The following is a 23869-nucleotide window of genomic DNA, read 5'->3' on the forward strand; positions in this document are numbered from 1 at the left end:
GAAAGTCATGCTAAACCGCTGAGCCACCTGGGCTGCCCCATTTTTGTATACTTTATGGGTGTTGAAAAATGTATAATGACCTCTATCTACCATCATAGCATCGTATAGTTCTACTGCCCTAAAATCCTTCCTTCCCTCCAACCACTGTCCCCATAATTTTACCTTTTCCAGAATGTATTATTCAAAGGATTAAAATAATACAGTATGTAGCTCTTTCCAATAGGCTTCTAAGGTTCTTCCATGTCTTTATATTTTACTTCTTTTCAGTACTAAAGAATATTCCATCGTATGGATGTACCACAGTTTGTTTATCCATTTACATATCAAAGGACATCTTGGTTTCTTCCAAGTTTAGCAATTATGAATAAAGCTGCTATAAACATTCATGCACAGATTTTTGTTTAGAATGTATAAACATTCATGTGCAAATTTTTGTAAATTTTCAACTCCTTTGGGTAAGTGCGAAGGAACATGTGATAACAGTATGTTTAGCTTTGTAAGAAATGGCCAAACTATCTTCCAAAGTGCTATATGGTTTGTATTCCCACCAGCAAAGAATGGAAGTTTCTATGGCTCTATATCCTTGCAACATTTGATGTTGTCAATGTTATAGATTTTAGCTATTCTCTGAGGTATGTGTTTTTATCTCATAATTGTTTTAATTTGCATTTCCATAGTGATATATCATGTTTAGCATCTCTTTGTATTTTATTTGTGTCTTGTGTCTTCTTTGGTAAGATGTCTTTCATATCTTTTGACTATTTTTAAATTGTTTTCTTATTGAGTTTAAGGGTTATTTATATATTTTGGATATTAGTCCTTTATTGGATGGGTGTTTTGTAAATATTTTCTTTATGAATTATCTTTGTGTCTTTCACAGAAAAGTTTTTTATTTTAGTCAAGTCCAATTTATCCTTTTTTTCTTTCATGGATCTTCCTTTTGGTATTGTGTCTAAACCATTACCAAACTCAAGGTTGCCTAGATTTCTCCTGTGTTATCTTTTAGAAATTTTGTAGTTTTTGCATTTTACATTTAGGCCTATGATCTCTCTTGAGTTAATTTTTGTGAAAGATGGAAGGTCTGTCTCTAGATTCATTTTTTTTTTGGCATGTGGATATTCCACTGTTCTGACACCATTTGTTGAAAAAAGATAGCTTTTTATACCTATCATTTCTTTCAGAGAAAATTCTCTTTTCTCTCACTGCTACACATTTGACAGGTTCCACTATCCAATACCCAGATTGTAACCAAGAAAATGACCAGCAGTTGATGCTTTATTGGTGATATGACAGGTCGATATATGACACCAGTAATTTAAACTAGGTTATTTATTTGGATCAGTTGTATAGGTTGTATGAAGCTTGATGTCTGACACATCAGCTTTGGCTATGTATTCACTGCTTAGTCAAATCTTGTAATACAATTTCTATGTAAATTCCTGTCAAAAGATCATATCAACAGCAAAAGTATTGACTTTCTGTGGCTATTACAACATTGATTGGCATTCAAATTAAGGAATATACCAAGGAATTGAGGTTATAGTTCTCATTTTGAGAATAGAAGAATCCTGGCCAGTGTTTTTCAATGGACATTCAGTGGAGTGACTGCATGATAATCAGCTAAGCTAGGTGTTAGAAAATGCAAATTCATGGACCACACTCAGACTCAAATTTATTCTGTGGAAGGTAACCTGTCTCTTAACTTTGCTTAGACATTTTCCAAATATCTTTTGAGCTGAAAACCTAGGAAATAACCCTGGTGGAAGGCCTAAATTTCCCAGGGTACCATGCAAAATGTAATTATCTGTTGTGGCATTTAAGTGGCAGGATTCCAAGCTTGTATGTCCAGTGAAAGAAGCATCTTTAAGTATTTGGCTTTATTTGTGTGTTGAGGGGAGGGTATCTTTGTCTAAATGTCTCATATGCATTTCACATTTAACTTTTCTGAAGATGAGCATGTTATTGTATCACCAAATATATGACTACTACAGCTTCTATCTTGGTGAATAACATAACCACTCAGATGCTCAAACCAAAAATCTGAAAGTGTTTTTTCAGTTTTGTTCAGGTGATTATATCACCCTTGATTATCACTTAAGTATATCCATTCTCTTCCACTCATATTCTCAATGTTTTAGGTTAAGCCCTCATAATTTTAGGGCCTATTTTACCACAATGGCCCCTTAATCCCTTCATTCTTAATCCACCTTTCACACAGATTGTTGTTATAATACACTTAATACTATGTACATCTGTTGGTGTCAGTAACCTGATTGAAATATTACAATTTAAACTCATCAGCATAGCAGAAATCTCTTCATGATCTTAGCTTTAGATATCCTCTTTAGCTTTACCTTCAGTTACTCTTCCAGATTTACACTGTGTTTCAGCCACCATTAATTACATTTCTTTGAATATTTTCATTCACCTTGGTCTGAAGTATCCATCCTTTTTCTTTTCCTGGCTGGAGTTAACTCTGCCATAAAGCCTTCACTGATAGACATTGCCCTCCCTATATTTAACAGTGCTTCTCTATGCTTGCCACATTTATTTGCAGTTGTTTATTTAGCTGTTTCACCTCTTAATCAAATGGAACTCCTAGAAGACTGAATTTCTTTGTACAGATTTTCCTATATATATGACTGTATGAAAACTTAATACCGTGCTGAAACACACATTCAGGATTTCAATTTCTGACAAAGTGGAATCTCATGAACTTGGGGGGAAAGGCTATACAAATACAAAAGAAATAAATAAAATATTGGAAAATGCAACATTTTAAATAAGTAGATGAGTTCACAGGAAGAGAAGCAGTATATACACAGTCCAAAATGGGAATAAGCCTATGAAAGAGAGCAGGAGTATCAAGGTGACTTTGCACCTCCACTGGAGAGAAAATGTGCTAGAGTTCAGATTCTTAATCTACAACACTGAGGCCTAGATCTCAATTCCTAGAAAGACAAAATGAAGCTGTAGCCTTGGGAGGTTGTGAGAATGAGGTCTTTAGTTAGTCACCATCTTTGAGTGGCTACAAATATGGCAAAAAGTTCTTCTGGCACAGAGAGACAAAAACAACACTTGTCTGTTTTCTAGATCACAGATAAAAAAAAGTCATCACTAATTATTTAAAACCATAGGCCTAAACTGTTGCAAGTTTGGGGTGAAATATACATTATACACATTGTTCAGCATCCCCCATGCTCAGAAATTTATACAAAATTGGTCCCAGGCCAATAAAACACTCCAAAGTCTGACAGAAGCAAACATTGAGCACCTGGGAAGGACATGCTCTCAATCAAGCAGAATGGGCTTCCCACAGATCAAAGATAAATCCACAATTCAAATTTAAGGAACAATCCACAATTAAGGAACATAAAAATCAGTAATCAAGAATCAGCATAGGGCAGCTATAGCAAAGCAGAATTAGACCCCTCTAAGAGCAATGAAATAAATGTATTTTATGTTATTAAAAATACCAGTTGAAGTAATAAAAAGATACCATGATAAAAATAGTAATATTTGAAACACAACCAAATATTCTCCTAGAAGTAAAAAGTAGTTACTAAAAAATAAAAAATAAATAAAAAAATAAAGGGTGCATGGGTGGCTCGGTCAGTTAAGCATCTTATTTCAACTCAGGTCAGGATCTCAGGGTTCTGGGATCCACTGTTCATCAAGCTCCCCACTCAGCAGTGAATCTGCTTGTCCCTCTGCTCCTCTCCTCTCTTGTGCTATCTCTTTTCCAAATTAATAAATAAAATCTTCAAAATAAAATAAAACCACAATCAGTGAGCTTAACAGCATAATAAATACAACTGAAGTAGAAGTTCATGAATGGGAGTATAAATCTGAGAATCTTCTTATAAACAATACCTAACTTAAATGTGTGCAGGAGCACACAGATAAGTAGTTTGCATTAAAGATATTAAGGTCAAACTTGCATTGATAAGAGAATGTCCTAATAAAGACATTTTAGCTACCTCTTTTTAAGTATGAGATCACTTGATAAACAAGGGTAGTAAAGCCATTAAGGACAAGAGAATGGAATGGGCAGATGCATAGAGGTAGAGACTTAAACGGATGGAAAAATGAAAAAAAAAAGTCAAAGACATGGAAGATAGAATGTGAAAGCCCATCAGATATCTAGGAGAAGTTTTAAAAGGAGAATAGGTAGTATAGAAAAGACAACAGCATTAGATGCAGGAATTAAAGCAAACTCCAAAGTAGACATATGGAAATAAATGCATACATAGGTACCTTTTAGGGAAACTGCAAAACATCAAAGATGAAGAGATCTGAAAAGTAACTAGAGGAAAAAGACCTACAATGCAATGGCAATCTGAATGCAGACTACTCAACAGCAAAATTAAGTGAGAGGAAATAGAATATCAAAATATTTGTAATATCAAAGTATAGATAATAAACACTCATCAGAATAGAATGTTGTATCTAGTTAAAATATTTTTTCAGTAAAAGCACAAAATAGACATCGGCAGAAATGAAGAGTGTTTACTTTTAACTGACCCTTACTGCTTGCCTTTCCTAAGCAGAACTTATCTTAAGGTCAGGGAACATAATGAATGGCTGTTCTATGCCAGGCATAGTTCTAGGTGTTTGGGAAAAATCAGTAAACAAAGCAAACATCTCTTCCATTCTGAAGCTCTTATCCTACTAGTGAGAGACAGACAATTAAAAAATGGCCATAATGTAATAATATGTATGTCAGAAGATAATAAATGTTATGGAAAAAAAGAATGTGAATAAAGGATGGGAGCTATTAGGACTTTGGGAGGGATTATGTTCCAATATTAATATTGTCAGGATAGCCCCATTTAAGCAAAGATTTGAAGTGAGAAAAGAGCCGACAAAATAGTTATCTAGGAGAAGAGTGTTAACATTCAGAAATAGGCAACACAAAAGCCTTACAGCAAGATCATAACTGGTATCTTCCAGGACAAATGAGAATGCTGGCATGACTGGAGAAAGTCAGCAAGGTGATAAAAGAGAAGACATTGCAGAGTTCTGAAAAGAAAAGTGATATAGTCTGACTTTTGTGTTTAAAATAGCACTATGAAAAATAAAATAAAATATCACTATGACTGCCATGTTAATGGTAGACTGAAAGGGACAAAGGAGACAGGGAGACTAAGAGGTAATTGCGGTAATAAAGCCAATTGATGATGGATGGCTTGGACCAGAGTGAACTTCTATGGGTAATTAAAAGTGTCTGTGGTCAATAGATGATATACTGAATTAAGAAATGAATAAATTCCTTACAAACATACAGTTTTCCAAGTGTAGAGAAATGCATTCCTGATATATTATCTGTTAGATTAGAAAACTTTAATTATGAATATCAGATAATGCATATTTAAATGATTCCATCAATAGGATGGCATTAAGCACTTTATATATGTAGTCTTGAATAGAAAATTTTTAAACAGATAAGAGGATTCTGAGGAGGTTTACAGTATTGTTTTGAAGTTAAGATGTTATCACATAGGGGTACCTGGGTGGCTCAGTTGGTTAAGCATCTGCCTTCAGCTCAGGTCATGGTCCTGGGATCCAGCCCTGTATGGGGCTCCCCGCTCAGTGTGAAGCCTATTTCTCCATCTCCCTGTGCCTGCTTCTCCCCCTGCTTGTACTCTCTCTCCCTCTGTCCAAGAAATAAATAAAATCTTAAAAGAAGTTAAGATATTACCATATAAAATGTGTGCTAAATAAGTCTGAATAAGTCTAGAAATTAGAAAGATTATTTAATTTATAGATGTGTGCCTGGAAAACATTTCTCAGTCTGGTTACCATGTTTCTTCATTTCTCACAATGTTTGTAAACCTTCCAGAGCATCAAGGAGTCAAAGGTACAGTTGAGGCAACCGTACATATTTAATGCATAAACAAATAATTGTGTGACATATGGCCATCAACCAAGTACTTTCAAATCAATGATCTCATGTGATGCTCATGAAATTTCTATAAAAAAGGTTGAGCAGACACCAATTGTATCCTCAGTTTACAGAGGAGATACTGAGATCTGGAGAAGACAGTGACTTTTCATAACTCATTCCACTAGAAATACACCATGAAGTGGAACTTAAATCAGATTTCTGGACTTCAGAAGTTGATTTTATGCTTCTATTCCACAGCTCTGATTAGACTTGGCCATCAAGTCCCAACGTAGTTGAGGGTCGGAGTTGAGTACTGAAAACAGCTGTGTCCACAAAGAATGTAGTCACAACCACTGTCAGGGTAGCTGACTCCTCACCCCACAAGTCCCCCCACATACATATGCACACAACTAAAGCCTTATAAAATAAGAGAAGCTGTGGCCAAGAGCAGGAACATATGATAAATATATGAGATTTTATTTTGTGCAACTTTTTTGCTCTCTCTTTTTTAAAGGAATTTGTATAGTTGAACATCCATTATTACTCTATCTCAGAGTAATTATGTTTTGGGTTCTGCATCATTAAATCTTATTGTCTATGTTGAAGACTCACTTTAAATTCACTAATTCTCTCTTCAAAACATAAAAAATTTAACTCAATGAAAATTCATTTAAGTTTGTTTGGGTATTATCAATCCTAGCTTCCCTGAATACATCAGTGTTTGCAAAGGTTAACCTGAGTGTGGCATGTGAACTTTAATTGCTGAAATTCTACATTACTTGAAAAACTAAAATGTGAAAGGTATGAACCAGTTTCTCTGGGGATTGGATTATATATCATCAAGTTGATTGGCTTTATAGAATTAGAATGTACATTTATCTAGGTTTGGTTGAATTAAGCATCTTTTTAACTTGGGTTTGTCTATATTAGTTTTAGGCTGAAAGCCTGGGGTAAAGATTTTCTTAAAACTAGTTACTTTTGCAAATAAGGTTTCCCTAATATCAGTTTGTTTTCCACCATCCAAAGAACTTAAATAACAGAAGAATTGAAATTGCCTTATGATATAAAAACTAGGGCAGCCCCAGTGGCGCAGCGGTTTAGCGCTGCCTTCAGCCCAGGGCATGATCCTGGAGACCCAGGATTGAGTCCCATGTTGGGCTCCCTGAGTGAAGCCCGCTTCTCCCTCTGCCTCTCTCTCTCTCTCTCTCTCTCTCTGTGTGTGTGTGTGTGTCTCTATGAATTAATAAATAAAACCTTTAAAAAATGATATAAAAACTATTACACCTATATGTGCTTGCTCTAAGAAACAAAACACTACTCAGGATTACAGGTGCATATGCAGTGTTTATCTGATATTGACATTTGACTGTATTTAAGACATGTTATATTATGTAGAATTATATTAAAATTAGAAACCTGACTTGAAAGTGTGTGTTAATTTAGCAGCCAATAACACAGTCACTCCCAATTTCTCCCTAAATAACTATACTGGAAAAGAAAAATATGACTTTACTACACTGAAAATGAGCTTTAAAAAGGCTGTGCAAGTAAGTGCTTAGAACAATGCTTTGCACTGAAAGGGCCTTTGCACATTCAACTCCCTCTTGTTGTATTTCTCCTCTGTATTATTCACCCATGTAATCTCTACTCTTCCTTCAAATTTCAGATCAAAGAGAAATTTCCTTAGGAAAATTTTTTCTGACCGTACCTTCCACCACATCCTCTGCCTTGGCACTTTATGAAATATTCAAAGTATTTATTTTACTAAATATTCATTAGTATGATTATTTGGTGAATGTCTCTATTACACCATAAACTCAGTAAGAATTGTATTTCTTGTAAAGATTTGATTTATTTATTTGACTCACACAGAGAGAGTGAGCACAAGTAGAGAGAGTGGCAGGCAGAGAGAGGGAGAGAAGCAGGCTCCCGGCTAAGCAGGGAGCCCAATGTGAGGCTCAATCACAGGACCCTGGGATCATGACCTGAGCTGAAGGCAGACACTTAAGGAACTGAGCCACTCAGGTGACCCTAAAGAATTCTAATTTTTTATCAGCATTATATCCCTAGCACAAAAATGTCTGGCATAAAATAGTTTCTCAGTAAACTATTAAGAAATGAATGAATGAGTGAATTGTCACATAGTAAGAACCAAATAAATGGTGGCCAGCATAGTATTATTTTTCATCTCTATATTAATGTGATGCTAAATTATGGTTTCTGGAATTTCAGAATGGGCATGGTCTTCATGTGATCCCTACATACTTATATGCTGAAGATATGATGACTACTCCCTAATGGGTCTGGTGGAACAGTGAAAAAACAACGTTTAGCTGAACCCAGAATAACACAAATGTTTCATAAAATCCAGTTTAGATTTAGGGGAATGGATGCACAAAATCTACAAAATAACCGAATAAAGAAAATTTCTACAGGAATTCAAGATTAATTTTTTTAAAGTGCCCATTTTGTTGGAACTACCTGAGCTTAGTGTTTACCTCAAGCTGCACCAAGTATAAATTTGGACAGTCATACTTTTACTGTGCTATTTCTGCATTTTTATTGGACCTGCATACTGCTTTCACTTTTCCCCAGTCAGTGCTTTTTTTTTTTTTTTTTTTTTTTTGTAGCCCTTCAGATTTGATAACATCAGGGATACAAGAGAGCCTTAGGTAGAGAAGAGATGTCAGGATCAGGCTTCTTTATGAGAGGTTAAATTCTCCCAAGCAATCCCTGGTAGTGGAACATATTGAACCACAGCAGCAAAGCATTCTAGACATTGTATGTTTTCACATACTCAGCTCAAAGTATCTAAGTGTGATAGGAGAAGTTACTTATACATTCAACACAAAAGAACCAGATGATTATCAAAAAGCCAGTATTAAACTGAAAGCTGGTCAGCACCCAAATGGACAGCTAAATAGGATAAAGACTAACCACACATCCTGCTTGTGCTTAAACACAGAATATAAGTGTGGGACCCAGGAAATTTAACAAAACCCCCTAACACTGGACAGAGCAGGACTGACTCTATTTTGTGCTGCACCCGCCTTGTGCTGACCTACTTATTACTTAGGGCACTGCCCCGCCCTAGTCAAGCCCAGGGCACACCCTAATTGGAAATCCGGCTCAGTGGACCGTGCAACTTTCTGCGTATCCCATTGGCCACTGGCCCCTATAAAGTTGCTAAGCCTCTTAGTCTTGGAGTCCAAGTCCCTGCTCCGCTGCATCGGGTATACCTGGACCCAGGCTCGAGCTTGTAAATAAACCCTCGTGTGTTTGCATCGGTGTGGTTTCTCGGATTTGCGATCTTGGGCACAACAATAAGTAGATCAAACTCCCTTGAGAATAAGTTAAGAGGGGAAGGTGAGAAAGAGAAGGAGCAAGAGTAGGAGGAGGATATATATGTGTATGTGTGTATATATGTGTCTATAGACTTACACACACAGTTTATAGCTAAAATAAAATAATGCTGAACCAGAAGAAGGGAAAATCATGTTTATGAAAAATGAAGACATATTTTCAATATTTTTAAAAAGATTTTATTTATTCAGAGAGACACAGAGAAAGAGAGAGGCAGAGATACGGCAGAGGGAGAAGCAGGCTCCATGCAGGGAGCCCCACCTGGTACTTGATCTCAGGACCCCAGGATCACACCCTAGGCTGAAGGCAGTCCCCAAACCGCTGAGTCACCCAGGCTGCCCTATTTTCGATATTTCTTGAAGAAACTTGAAAATCTCAGAAAACACACTATTATCCACTGTATACAAGCCATTCCAGTTATGAAATAGGAAAAAATACAAGAAGAAAAAAATTCAAAAATAAAAGTATCATGAGATTAAATTGGGAAGTGTATGACCCAAGAAAGGTTTAAAAAATAATAACGTAGCACCAAAGTGAAAATCCAAAATGATGACCTTAAGGAGAGAATTGTTACTATGAAACATAAGAGTTGCAAAGATCAAACTTAAGAGACACTCTTAGATGCAGTAGAAAAGGTTGAAGAGAAAAAAACTATGACAAAGAGTATGATCATTATGGAAGGAAAAGCTTCTTGATTCATTTTAAAAAATAACTGTGTATTGAGAACAATAAAATTGAACAGAGGAAATGATAATACCCAAGCTGAAAAAAAGATCTGATCATCCAGGTTGAAGAGTTCACCTTGCTCTAGGCAAAAATCAATGAAAAGAGCAACAAATTAGTTATGTCTGACAAATATTTGGATTATAAGGGTGGAGAATAAAATCCATTGGCTGTAGAGTGAAAACAAACATTACTGAGGACAGAAGTTAGATTGATACACATCCTCTATTTTTATTTTTTTATATATAAAAGAGAGGTATGAAAATTATTTACTTGAAAGATTTCACAACTTCACTGGAACAGGCAGCTTCACTTCATGACATTTCAATAATTTTCTGTCTATATACTTTCCTGTCATCATCTATAAATAAGAAATAATCCATGTCATCTAGAATTACTTTGGTGCCTCCAAATTCTGAGAGAAGAACTTTATTTCCAACTTTCACCTTAACTGGTTAGATCTCTCTACCCTTTCCTTTAGGGCTTGATCTAGTATTGTTTGCAATACTTTTCATTGAGATTTTTCTGGAAGCATAATGCTTCTTTTGGTTACAGTTTCAGCTGCACCCCTTTCAAAGAGGGGAAGAAACTTTCTAAAGTTTCCTTAGAAGTTCCAGTCCTGCCATGACTTTGGCAGAGGCAGTTCCTACATTGCTCTGGAGCTGCCACATCACAAGGAGACCTGTAGTCTGACCCTTGGATCACATGAACATGGAAAAGCTCACACATCCTCTCTTTAAAGCTAATGACCAGAATATAATATAACACATATATAATTTTGTCCTAAAATTATTTTACGCAGAAAACTTGAATGCAAGCATCGTTCTCAGAAATGCAAGAACACATAAAATATACTAGCTCTGTAAAAAATTACTTGAAGATTGGGATGCCTGGGTGGCTCAGCAGTTGAGCGTCTGCCTTTGGCTCAGGGCGTGATCCCAGAGTTCTGCGATCAAATCCTACAGCAGGCTCCCTTCAGGAAGCCTGCTTCTCCCTCTGCCTGTGTCTCTGCCTCTCTCTGTGTTTCTCACGAATAAATAAATAAAATCCTTAAAAAAAATTACTTGAAAACGTATTCAAGTTGAATGAGAGCTTGATCTTAAAGTAGAAGAATAGGAATTTTGCTTAACCACATGGAGGGAACTACAAAGATGAAGTTTTTAATGTTTTGGCATTTTGAAAAATATGATATGTGATGTTTTGAAGAAAAATTGGCTAAATAATATTTTATGAATCTCCTAAATTAGAAACAGGACACCTCCCTTCTACAATAGTATATATAAGCAATAAAAATGCAAAAATAACATAAAAATGAGCAATGAGGAAATGAAGATGAAGTTATAGTAAGTGATAATCTGTACATGGCCTTATATGTAGATGCCGCTTTTATGAAATCAGTATGAACAACAGAGGCCTGAGTAAGGTAGAAGGGGTCCTGGCTGGATACAAACAAGCCTGTTAGGTGACCCACCTCAAAATATCCATAAGTCCTAACTGACCAATTAGTTACACCCAGACACAGGTACCATAAAGGAAAGTTCCATAGTTCCCATACCTCCTCACTTTCCACCTTAACCCCACCTGCCTCTTGGCAATCTTTTCATTGCTGTCCTGCTCAATGCTCCCTTGCAGTATACTCAATAAACTTCTTTCCTTTTTTTTTTTTTTAATTTAAGATTTTATTTATTTATTTGACAGAGAGAAAGAGAGCACAAGCAGGGAGAAAAACAGGCGAGAGAGAGGGAGAGGAAGAAGCAGACTCCCCACTAAGCAAAGAGTCTGATGCAGGGCAAGATCCCTAGGACCCTGGGATCATGACCTGAGCTGAAGGCAGATGTTTAACTGACTGAGCCACTCAGATACCCCTTTCAATAAACTTCTATCTCCTTTTTTTTTTCTGCCTTGAATGAATTCTTTCACTGCCTATGTTGCTGACCTCCACACAATCAGATTGCCCCACATTCGGTGGACCCACATCTGATTAGGAGGCTCCCACATTATAGAATAGGGTAACAAACTTGGCCTACAGAATAAGAGAAAAAGATTAAAGAACAGTAGACAAACACAAGACACCAAGATCATAAAATAAATGAATTGAGAAAAGATTGAAGATAAAAATTATCAAAATGTAAATGAATTTTAAATTCTTTTTTAAAAGTTAAATAATATATAAGTTAAAATAACAAGCTTTAATCTCATAGGAACTTTGAGAAATCCATATAAAACACAAATGGTACACAAAGATTAAACACTAAAAATTGATTTAAAAAATTAAGTAAATATAAAAGCAGAACCAAATATAAAAGGACTCAGGAATTAAATAATCAAGACTTTTCAAGTGAAAGAAATTAAATATGATAAAAGACTTCATTTACATCATTATAGGTGTCACACAAAGTTAGAATAATCATGATCCTTTTGTCCTGAATAATCAAGCATCAACATATAAAGCAAAATATCATAGGATTAATACACAAAAATAGTAATTGTGGAAGACTTTACTATACCTCTATTTTTTTTTAATTTAAGGTAGATAAAAATAAATGAAGTTATAAAATTTGTACAATGTAGTAAGATTGAATAAGTAGATTAATATCAAAATTCACAAGCAGCTATTAGAGACTAGACTTTTTTTTTAAGATTTCATTTATTCATAAGAGACACAGAGAGAAAAACAGAGGTACAGGCAGAGGAAGAAGCAGGCTTCCTGCAGGGAGCCCCAATTCTAGGACCCGAGACCACACTTGATCTGAAGGCAGACGCTCAACCACCAAGCCACTCGAGTCTCGAGACTAAACTTTTTTATGTTTACCATTAACAAATTTATTGTATGCCAGGATATTTATGTGACTAGAAGAAAGTGGAAAAGGAGGAAATGAGGCAGATGATGTTAGACAGGTAGGCAAGAATCTGGGCATTTATTTTCTGATAGATCAGGGTAAATAATTTGAATTCAAGTAAAAATTTTTATTTTCTTTTTATTTTAAAGATTTTATTTATTTAGTCATGAGAGACACAGAAAGAGACAGAGACACAGGCTCCATGCAGGGAACCCGACGTAGGAATCGATCCTGGGTCTCCAGGATCACACCCTGGGCTGAAGGCGGCGCTAAACCGCTGAGCCACCAGAGCTGTCCTCAAGTAAGAATTTTTAGATAGGTTAAGATGAGTGCACAAATCGGAAGATCTTAATGGAATCCATTGTATCAGAAGGGAATGCAGAGTAATATGGAACACATGACAGTAGGTTTGGCAGTGGGAGAATGTGGATGTTTTCTTTTGATAGGTTATTATTTTTTTTCTGATGAAACAAGTGCTTAGGGCATTGTTGAGGGTAAGAAATAGAAAGGATTAGTAGAAGCTTTAAAAGATTATTATTGAATTTGTCACCTTTTGGAGTGGAGAAGTGAATTAAGTAGAGATATTATTAGGATTTTGGTTGGTCTCTAGGGCCCACTTGAGGTTTGTAAGCTTATATTGAAAGTGAGACTTAACAGCATGGTTGCTTGTTGTTTCACAGCCAAATCCAATTACTTTAGTGGGGACACAAAATAGATAAAGAAAAAGTTATCTTTACAGTTGGAATGTAAACTTTGCAAGTGTGGCAAACCTAAGCTGAATAACACCCCTGCCCCAGGTGTCCATGTCCTAATCCCTGGAACCTATGAATGTTACTTTATATGGCAAAAGGAATTTTGCACATATGATTGAACTTAAAAAAAAAAAAAAAAAAGATTTTGCACAAATGAGATGAAGGGATTATCTTGGATTACCCAATGTGCCTGATGTAATCACAGAATTCCTTATGAGAGTCAGAAGATCAGAGCAAGAGAAAACAATGTGAAGATGCGGAGGTTGGAGTAATACAGCTAGCAGCCAAGCCAAATACCAGTCTCTGGAAGCTGGAATAGGCAAAGAATGGATTTTTCCCTGGAACCTCCAGCAGAAATCAGCTCTGCTAACACCTTGATTTCAGAGCTATGAGACCAATTATAGAGTTCTCATCTCTAAAACTGTAAGAGAACAAACTTGTGTTGTTAACCACTAAGTTTGTGGCAATTTGATAAACCAAATGATTTCAGTGAAGGGAAAGAGGGGCAATGGAGTTGAGGTGTGCTGCAGCAGAACAATCTTAATGATAGCAGGGAGGGAAACAAGAACATAGGGTGCTGATGACCACAGGAAGTGGCAAGGCATGTTATAAAGCAGTAGAAATACCACAACTAAAAGAATGGGAAGAGAAAGGAAAGGAAAAGAGAAAAAAGAATAAGCTCATGTATTGTTATTCAGGTAATAAGTGAAAGATAAAGGATACCATTAAAATAGCAGAGAGTAAAAGGATAAATAACCAAATAGAGGGCCATCGGCATAAACAGATATAGAATACAAAAATATAAATGTTTTTTAATTATGAAAAGAGCTAAAAATGAAAGATGAAGGAAATATAAAAAGAAGAAATAGCAATTATATATCATAGTATAACAAAATGATATGACAGTATTAAAAGTTTTAATTGCATATTGTATTAAAAATACACCTAAAATAGGATACAGGGAGGCTAAACTGAAGGATGGACAAAAGCAATATTTTAGTTTATTAACCAAAAGAAAAAGGTTACAGTCCTAATGTCAAAGTAGCATCCAAACTAAAAAGTATTAAAGATCACATAAAGGGTACTTTCTAATGCTGAAAGATATCATTTACAAAGAAGATATAGTAGTTACTGACATCTGTTAAACACATCTATTCCCTTTAAAGAAGAGAAACTACAGGAATTGCAAAGATAAATGGGTAAATGTATTACTAACAAAAGGATTTCATTCAATACTCTCAATAGAAGACAGATTTCATATATATGTATGAATCCTATGTGATTTCACAAATCTGGAATCATGCAAGATCTTCTCAGTATATCAACCGTGAGTTTTTGTGATTCCATTTTCTGTTTGACATGTCAAATTAAGTTCGTTGTTTAGAGCTATATTTGTGATGGTATGTGTGTTTGTAACTTTAAGACAGATATCTGATTTGCCTGGCCCTTGTAACAGTATAGGAAATGTCTATTAATCATCAAAATGAGGCAATTGATCTACATGTTGACTTTTGCCCCAAATAATGAATGAAATTATTAATCCTGGTTAATTCTAGTTTTCAGATAACATAAAATATCTCATGGGAGAAGATGAGATAAACACATTAATTAGATTAAAAGAAAGGAGTGACCAGTTTGGATTCACATTGTACTTCAAAATATCGACACACACGTTTTTTAATAGCTCCTCAGACTCCTCTTTTATGCAATCTTGAATCATGCTGTGCACTGATCCAAAATGACATTTCAAAGCCTTTTGCTCCATCAGTACCCTTCTCTCTATCATGTCTGATGCTTACAAGAAATACTGTCAGACATTCTGAGAACTATCTATCATCAGGCAGTCAGATGAATGCAGAATCAGATCATTTAAATCCTGTACATGCTGAACAAAAGATAATCCATTTAGGGAATGGGAGGTTTAAAAAAAGGTCACTCCAGTCTGATAATGTCCATAGCAGCAAATCCTACATTTTCCTGTTGGATAAAATTATATACTAGACATTTACAAAGCCTCTTTCCTAGTCACACAGAAAAACTAATATTATTCTGAGTGACAATTTTAAGACAACAGTACCATGATAGAAGCCTCTAAAACATAAATATTGGACAAGAGACTTTTTTGTTCATCTTTAGGGAATTTCTCAGGAACATTTCCAGAATAATTTCAGGTTATATAGAAATAAAACTAGAATTGTATATTGACATGTGCATTTTTATTCTTTATATAATCCCATTCATGGACTTTCTTTCAACAGTGAAAAAGATCATCAAACTATCTCTTTACTCTTACTTAAGTTATATGTGTTTGTATTATTTAGTACTTTTCTTTTTTGTTTCTTCTTTTATTTTTTTCTAGCTTTGGCCATTTTTTAATTCATTTTTCTCTCTCTTTCCCCTTGCAGTTGACCGTCTCTAATCAAACCTAAACTGTATCTCTTTCTTATCTGACTTATTGATCTCTGAACATGTGCTATGTATTGGTCCTTCTGTGCCTCAACTTTACCTGGGTGCCTTTACCCACTACTATTTTTAATATTATAAATTCTCACAAACTCTAAAATCCCTTCTTCTTTCTAAAGCAATTGTAGCTAATGATTATATCCCCTCCTTTTGCCCTCCTACCATACTCATTTCCTATTTTTTCTATGGATGCTTTCTTTTGTTTCTTACTGTTTTCTATGTACATTTCCTGTTCCCAGATAGAGAAATAGGGCAATTTTATACTGTTCTCAAAAGTTGGATTAAGTATGTGTCAGTAGATATTTTTTATGTCATGATGCCCATAATGCCATAATGCCACAAGTGAAATATATCTATGGTAGTTAATATTGTGGTATAATTTTAATAGAATTCAAGATGTCATTGACTTCTGACTTGAGGAAAAACACTGGTTAAGTAGTATTAAAAACAAAATGTTTGGTAGGGTATCTGTCTCCAATGTGCTTCTAATATTTGAGAACTATTGTGTCTCTTGGGAAAAATTAACCAATTTACACAAAAGTAAAAAAAATTCCTTATTTTTCTCTTGATGTATGTATTCATTTCTTGAATTCATTCATTCAATTAAAGTTGCCAAATTTAGCAAATAAAAATGCAGGGTGCCTAGTTAAATTTGAATTTCTCAATATTGCATGAGATATACTATACTTAAAAATTCTTTGTTATCTGAAATTAAAATTTTTAGGATCCTATATCTTTTATGGCAGCTCTAGAGGAAATATGCATATCAATAAAATGACTGACTATGGAATCCAGGCAGATTTGGCAGATGAGTCAGTGCTAGAAAATAAGGAAGAATTGAAGAATAAATGCTCAAAATAAAAATGAGGAACAGTTTAGCATAAGTGGAAAAGTGTGAGAGATGGAGATTGGCCAGAGGAGGGGGCATTCAGAGCATCAATCTTAACAGGTAGAGAGATTTTGAGTGATAAATTCTATAGTGGGGCCATGCCAAGGAAGAGTTCAAATTGAGTGGAGATAGCATCAGACTTAAGTTTAAGAATGATCAAAGCTAGCAGCTCTTTTGCCCAAGGGTCCTGTCCCCATGCTTTAACAAAACCATCATTTTGCACCCCCCCCAAAAAAAGATCAAAGCCAGTATACTAAAATGATCACCTATATGGATAATTAATTCATCTACAGTCACAAATGGCAAGGGTTTGAGTAGAGAGAATAACTATATGAATCAGATGCTAAACTGATATAGAGAATTAAGAACTAAAATTATATAGAGAATTTTATGCTAAAGGAGGTAAAAATAAGGCAAAAGTAATGGAGTTTTGTCTATAATCACCTAAATCATTTAATGCATTTCAACTACTTGCATTAAAAACAGAATTTGTGTAATACTTGTATATTTGAATTTACTAATGTATTTGATTAAGTTTTAAACAAAGCTCATGGAAATCTGATCATAATTATTTGTTTTACATGGTATGAGTTTAATTATATGATATGTTTTTAAAGAATGGAAGGCCTCAATTACATTTTGTGATCCCATAATAACTGTTTCTCCTTGAGTTAGGGCTCTATTTTGACAGGGACTTATTACAATGTTTTATCAGAGAATTCATAAAATTACTGGAAGGAGGAGTGTGTGGGTGGTTCAATTGGTTAAGCCTCTACCTTTAGCTCCAGTCATGATCTTGGGGCTAAGAGCAAGCCCCACATCCAGCTCCCTGCTCAGTGAGGAGTCTGCTTGTCCCACTTCTCTGCTTCTCTCCATAACTTCTTCAATGTCACTCTCTCTCTCTGATAAGAAAAATATTTTTTAAAATTAGTGGAAGGATATCACATTTAGAATATTATAGTAAAAAACTCTGGGGGCACCTGGGTGGCTCAGTCATTTGGGTGCCTGATTTCAGCTCAGGTCATGATCTCAGGTTTGGGAGATCAAGCCCCCCACAACAGACTCTTGTGTCTTCTCATGAATAAATAATAAAATCTTAAAAAAAATAAATGTCAATTTATTTATTTGTTTTAAAGATTTTATTTATTCATTCATGAGAAGACACAGAGAGAGGCAGAGACACAGGCAGAGGGAGTAGCCGACTCCCCTTGGGGAGCCCAATGTGGGACTCCATCCCAGGGCTCTGGGATCATGCCCTGAGCCGAAGGCAGGGTACCCACTGAACCAACCAGGCAACTCTATAAGTGTAAATTGAAAAGTGTGACAAGATATCTCATAATTTGTTTAATTTGTAAAAAATTAATACCATAACTTACATTAAAGAAACTTGCAAACAATCTCTTGTGCCCCTTTATGATTATGTTGGTAATTCTAAAACAAAATAATCTCTCTGTAACTTGATTTTTTTTTCTGATTTACATTGAAAAAAAGAGAGATTAGAGGAAACTAAATCAGTTTTAAAGACAAATACATTAGCTTCTATTTTATTTTATTATGCTCACAATTTATATTTTAAATGCTCAATGGTAGAAGAATACTACTTAGCAATAAAAAGTAATGAAGTGTTGATACATAATGCAATACAGATGAACCACAAAAATATTATGTGAAATTAAAAAAAACATTGCAAAAGATCTCATATTGTATGATTACATTTATTTGGCATGTCCAGAATAGGGAAATCTTTAGGGAGTAGAAAGTAGACTTGCCATTGAATAGAGCTAAGCATGGGACTAGGGCAATGTAGACAGGGGATTTTTTTCCACTGTTGATGATATGATAAAATGATTATGTTTTATGCTATGTCCCACTCAAAGAAATATTTTTATGGGGTCTGATCTCTAGGAGCTAGGAAATTTTTTCTAAGTTTATATATTGTCAATTTTAAGGGAGTTCAAAGGATCAAGTCAACAAACATTTGGTGGAATAATGGAAGTTTTTCATTTTATCTGGACCTCCTATATAGAAACGTTTACTTGCTTCTTTTAAATATGAAGTGAATGGATTCAGATGGACTTCCACATATCATAAAAGAGTATCAAGATATCCATCATCTCTTATTTTATGGTCATTAAACAAAATGGTGGAACATTTTCAGATGGGCATATCTACTATAATTGTTCCAGAGATTTTTCTGAAACTTGGTTATGAAGATTTGATTTACTGAGAGACTTCTACAGATCACAAACCCACTAGCATTTGAATGAGTGGTTATCATAAACAGATTGTTCATTGGTTTTTCCATTGTTCTTGTTAAGGGAATTAAGATGCTTAGATTTTAAATTTATTGACTAGTTATTTCTATCAACCCCTAATACCATTCCTGTGGTTTTATAAATTGGTGATCTCTTTAGCATTGAATTTAATTGACTAAGGAATTTTCTACAACTTGGGTTTTCTATATACATAAAAACTTTGATTCCAAAAAGCACTTAAAAAGTTTTCAAGCCAGATGCTCTCCAATTTGAGAGACCCTGAATCTGGCTCACACATGTGAGAACAAATGAACAAATAATTAATTAATTCTTAAATTATTGCGAATTCTTGAATTATTGCAGTATTTAAATTCTGAGTACTTTACTTTTGAGCAGTAAGTACTTACTATTTTTAAAACATTTATTACTGTGCAAGGCTGGAGGAATTGACAGGAGTGGTGGTACAAGGCAGCTGTAGTTATAAGGAGAAATAGATATGATGGCATGTGTCATGGGCTAATCTTGAATTAGCCCCCAAATTCTTGAATTATTGCAGTATTTAAAACTTAGTATTTTACTTTTGAGCAGTAAGTACTTAGTATTTTTTAAACATTTATTACTGTACAAGGCTGGAGGAATTGACAGGAGTGGTGGTACAAGATAGCCGGAGTTATAAGGAGAAATAGGTATGATGGCATGTGTCATGGGGTAATCTTGGATTTTGACATCAGATGGACCTGGGTTTGAGTTCTGATTCTGCTAGTCACTGGGCCTGATATGTGACTATGGCAATTCATTTAATCCTCATAAGCTTTAATAAATACTTTAGTAAAATCCACCTTTCAGAGTAGTGGTGAATATAATGCATATGAATGTCTAGCACATGGTTGAGGTAAAGGGATCTTAAGAATGATGGAAATAGTCTAACATTGGATTGTAAAGGTGGATCCATAATTCTGCAAATACACTAAAAATCATTTAATCGTTCACTTAAAATCAGTGAATTTTATGGTCAGATTTCAATAAACTTTTTAAAAACTCCTAGATAGTAGAAAACTTATATGTTATATACCATACTTACCACTGAAATGAAATGAGTGGAAGAAAGCCTTAGGCATTAATTGACTAGGCTTATATTTGGTCAGAAGAATAGGAATGCAAAGCACCAACATACAACTTCCATTTGCCACCTTTCTAGTGGTTAAACCAGCACTCTCTATTAAGGTATAAGTATACAAGTGTATTATGCACCTTACATTGGCTTAATATAGTTATAATTCTTGCTATCAGCAGTTCATACATATATTTTTCTTTAGGAATAGAATTGGATGGATTATTCTTTAATTGGGTAGAAATTCATTACAAATTCTGCTTTAGTTATTGCAGAGATGACTTTCCTGGTTATAGAAGCTTTTAACAGGAGTAAAAGTATCCAAGAATGAAGATGAGCCAATAATGAATGAACTTGCTAAACTGACCTGTTGTTTAAAGAGATCTATAATTTTCCTGGAGCCATTACCATTTTAAAAAATCAATAGGAAAAAGAGATAAATGTGAAATGAAGAATACAGTGATACCTAAACATTTGTGGGATTTTTTGGTTATTGCTAGGTAATGTTAATATTCATATTATGTTATTGCAATAGACTGATGTACATTCCAAATTTTATAAAACAGCAATTGTATTATTTTGACCAAAATATATTTGAAAGGAAACAGAAATGTTCCCACTTGGGGTGAAATATGTTCCTACTTGGGGTGAAATTGTGATGTGATGTCTAATAACTGATGCCGAAAGTCAAAAGTGGTCTTGATTCATTCCATATATTTCGCATGAAATTCCCTCCACTGGAATCACTCTTTTGAGTTTATCAACACAATATGGTCAATATCATCAAAAGGCCCTTGGAAAAATGCATATATTATGTTAATGGTAAAGTCCTCTAGCGTTTGTCACATAGTGTGTGTTCACCTACTCCTTCATAAAAATAGCTAGCAGTCACCTTGAAAGGTAAAGAGATTTGCAGTCTTGGGAGGAAGACAGATGTTTTATTGGATAGGAAGGAGTTTTTAGATTGGGAAAAAGCTGAACAAGGCTGGTGGGATTCTGCAGTACAGACTGGTAGTAAAGAAAGTTCTAGAAAGAGGTGGTATTCCAGAATGAGAAGAATATTCGAGAGTCTGTTCTAGATTATTCTATATTATTGAAAAATACCTAAGTGATATTGAAGTACATATGTTAATCATGCAAAACTATGTTAAGTCAAAAACCAGCAAAATCCATACCTATCACAAAAGAAATGAATATATGAGGTTTTGTTTTTCTAATTTAAATTTTAACAATTCATTAATTTTTGGAGGAATTAGAATTTTGCCCACTAAAGAAATAACACTTATGTAGATAATTAAATTTTCTCAAACAAGGAATATTGACTTACAAAACAACTAAATCTGTACAAGAAATAACTTTTTAATCTATATTTATTTAGATTTATTACTTAAGAACTCCATTAAAATGGTCAGCTCATGATAATACTTGGAATATATTTTACATGTAACTAATGCTTGGTAAAAAAAATTGTGACTATTAAAAACCAGATATTCTCCAGTGTCTGACCAAGATTCTTTTATAGTTGAGGCTGCTGATTAATAATATATGTCCTATGTTTTTTTCAGTGAAAAATCATATACTTTTTGTTTTATGTAATAGAATTCTCTAGTCTTAAGTGTTTGTTCTAATAATTAAGCCAACTTTCTTTTGCAGGAATATATTGATGCTATCCAGAGTTATTTCTGCATCTAAAATATCCTTACCTTTAGGGCAGCCCCGGTGGTGCAGCAGTTTAGTGCTGCTTGCAGCCTGGGGTGTGATCCTGGAGACCTGGGATGGAGTCCTACATCAAGCTCCCTGCATGGAGCCTGCTTCTCCCTCTGCCTGTGTCTCTGCCTCTCTCTCCCTCCTCTCTCTCTGAATGAATGAATGAATGAGTAAATAAATAAATAAATAAATAAATAAATAAATAAATAATGCTTACCCTTTGTATAATGAGAGTATAAATCAGGCTTCCAAACTTTCACAACAGTTTTCTTCTACATATCTGTTCATGGTTTCTTCTTCAATTGACATTAAAATACAGTACTTCAACTACTTGTCAAATAATTCACTCATGACTTAACTACAATCTTAAGTTGTCAGGGGCTGTTTTAAAATACTTAACATTTAGCAAAAGCTACTAACTTCTGATAGCTCAAGTTATGCTTTCTAATTTTTTATATTTTACCCAACAGTTACATATTACTTAGAATACATCAGATATTATTCTAAGCGTAATCATTACCTCACTTTTTAAACAGAAAATGGAGGTGCAAAGAGGTTAAGTAATATTTTCAAAACCACTAGTAAATTATAAAACAATATATGATAAAACTGGTAAATGATAAAACTGGTCTGGTTCATGGATGCTTATGATTAACCCCTCAATCTTAAGATAAAGTAGATTATCAGGGGCACCTGAGTGGTTCAGTTGGTTAAGCATCTGCCTTCAGATCAGGTTATGATTTTAGAGTCCCTGGATCAAGCCTCACATGGGGCTCCCTGGTCAGCAGGGAGTCTACTTCTCCCTCTGCCCCTCACTTCACTTGTGCTCTCCTCTTTCTTGCTCTCAAATAAATAAATAGAATCTTTAAAAAAAACCAAGTATGATTATCAGTAAATTTTATATATTTACTGTATTTTATAATTCTATCCTTATATAGACCTCTCTATAGCTATAGTTTTAGATCCCCAGAAAATTGCCTTCACTGAAAAATGCTCTATGTTTTATTCATTTTCATTTATAGTTGATATATAGAATGTGCATTTGAGCTATGTTTCCATATCTTTTGTAAAACCAAAGTTGGAGAAAGTAATAACTTTATCAATTGACATTTACAAAACAGCCTGCTCAATAAACACCTTATATTTATTATTCTAAAAATGTTTAGCCCTGTCTTTTCTAAGAGAGCAAATATAAATAATCTAAGATCTTTTCAATTTTCCTCTGGATGTTTAGCTTCTATAATTACCTGTTCTGGTTTCATATATTTCCCAATTTAAAAACATGTGATTTCTGGTGTTATTGCAAACATTCTATATTGTGTTCCATTTTATAAATGGCTTTAAAGAATGCTTGGAACTAGTCAAACATTGCATTCTAAAAAATTGTTATTTTTAGTTTGATTAAAATAATTTTCATGTATCTTTGGCTATTTTTTTAAAAATCACATAATATTTTATAAATGTTTGAGGCCTTTTCTCCATCATTTCTATAAAGGATGATTATCTGGTTATCACTTAGGGTAAGTACAGAGCTAAGTAGGGTTAGACAGTTCTCAGAAGCACCTGATAACTAGGAACATCAGACAATAAACCCGGTCACAAATGGAATTTTGGAAGAATAATTTGTATTTCTTATTCTATTTGTTCCATGAAGTTTGAATTTCGTAAAACTTTAGCATAAATCTGTTAAATACTTGCTCAAGAAATATTAATGGTAGCTTACTTTGCTAGGTATTAGAGATATAATACTAAATGTAACAAAAACAGAGTTCACAGTTTATGCCCACTCTCCCAATCCCCATTATTTGTGAGCTCTCTCAAAATATTTGTCATGCTTAAGCCAGTCTTTCCATAAGTGGTTCTAAGGAAACACTGATTT

The 23869-nt window shown here is 34.4% G+C and overlaps 1 pseudogene; it reads right to left on the minus strand.

Annotated features, from left to right (window-relative positions):
• Positions 1-10256: 10256 nt before the first annotated feature.
• On the minus strand, positions 10257-15330 carry LOC112657900 (10 kDa heat shock protein, mitochondrial-like; annotated as a pseudogene).
• Positions 15331-23869: the final 8539 nt, after the last annotated feature.

This window comes from Canis lupus, chromosome 8 (assembly GCF_003254725.2).
Source record: "Canis lupus dingo isolate Sandy chromosome 8, ASM325472v2, whole genome shotgun sequence".
NCBI classification, from domain to species: Eukaryota; Metazoa; Chordata; class Mammalia; order Carnivora; family Canidae; genus Canis; species Canis lupus.